The sequence below is a fragment of the Laccaria bicolor genome, genomic scaffold (assembly GCF_000143565.1).
Source record: "Laccaria bicolor S238N-H82 LACBIscaffold_19 genomic scaffold, whole genome shotgun sequence".
NCBI classification, from domain to species: domain Eukaryota; kingdom Fungi; phylum Basidiomycota; class Agaricomycetes; order Agaricales; family Hydnangiaceae; genus Laccaria; species Laccaria bicolor.
Genome location: NW_001889890.1, coordinates 133,163 through 134,537, shown reverse-complemented (window position 1 = coordinate 134,537; position 1,375 = coordinate 133,163).

Below are 1,375 nucleotides of genomic sequence, written 5' to 3'. Positions count from 1 at the left end.
GAACGTGTGGTATATTTTGTAGTCTATCTCTGTGAACACTACAGATTTTGTAGTGTCGCGTCTTTCATTTTCAAACGCATCAGTGTTTGATGCGTACGCGGAGTTAGCTGACGTAGCTATTCTTAGCTTGGCATGATCTCGCGTGTTTCTTTCTATGGCCCAGTTTACTGGTTTGACAGATGACATCACAAAATGATTAACGTTTCCTGATGCATTGATGCGCATGTGTACGCGTTTACCAATAGTCTTCGGCCTTCCATTGCTTCCGAGTTTTTAATTAAAATGCCTTGTCTTGGCTCGTCTTTTCATTACGGAGGTCGGGAGACACTCCGAAGGTGTTTTCAAATGTCTTTCTTAATTGTCAGGGGGTTCTTATTATATTTCATATAATAGAATGTGTCTTTTTCTCATGTTTGTACTTGTGACGTTCAGACGCATCAGTCTTTGATGCGTACGCGGGAACTGCCGTACATGACTTTCTGAATGGCCGTGAGCCACGCTAAGTCTTCATACGTTTACTACCTAGGTGTAGTTTAGTCTTTCAATGTTTCAGACATGCCGTTTAAGCGTCTATGTTGTCTTTTCTGTATTTCTTGTATAAGCATGAGTTTTCACAATAAATCCATTATGTGTTTCTAAACCCTTTGGTAGTAATGCAATTCTTCTCCCTGCGTTGGGTGTTTACTCTAGAACCTCTTCGTGCTCTATTTCATGGTAGGTGAATCTTAGATAGGATTCAAGTATAATGTCACGACGTGTACTGCTGCCAGTTCCAAAGCCTTGTCCTATTTTCAGATTCCACACATTTGCATTTTTAGTCAACTGCGCCGGGTATGCGCATTGACTCTTTGTATCATTGCAATTGTATGTAGTGTATTTATTAGAGATGACCTTTATCGGTAAAATCATTAAAATTGAATTTTATATGGGTGAAATGGTTTCATCTGTATCACTGGAATAAAGATATGTACTGGGGGGACAGCTTGCCTCTGGCAGGCATGGCCAAGCGAAGTGAGTGCTGTGTCCAGGTCTAAGGTCTAAGCCTAACATTGATGATTCAGATGAAAGGTATACACCAGATCTGGGATAAATGTGTATCAGAATGGAGATTGAATATGTGTACCAGAAGTTGGATTAAACATGTGCACTGGAACTGGGATAAAGATGTGTACCAAAACTGGAATTAAACATGTGTAGTGAGGGTCCACACCATAGGTGCAGAAAGTGTAACTTTGAGAAACATGTACACCACAACTATTAATTTTGTATCAGACAGTCCAAGGGCTTGCCTCTGGCAAGCTGGCCAAGCACAATGAGTGCCACTGCAGATTACAGCACTTTCAGAGTAGGATGGGAAAGTGTGGTTTTTTGTAGT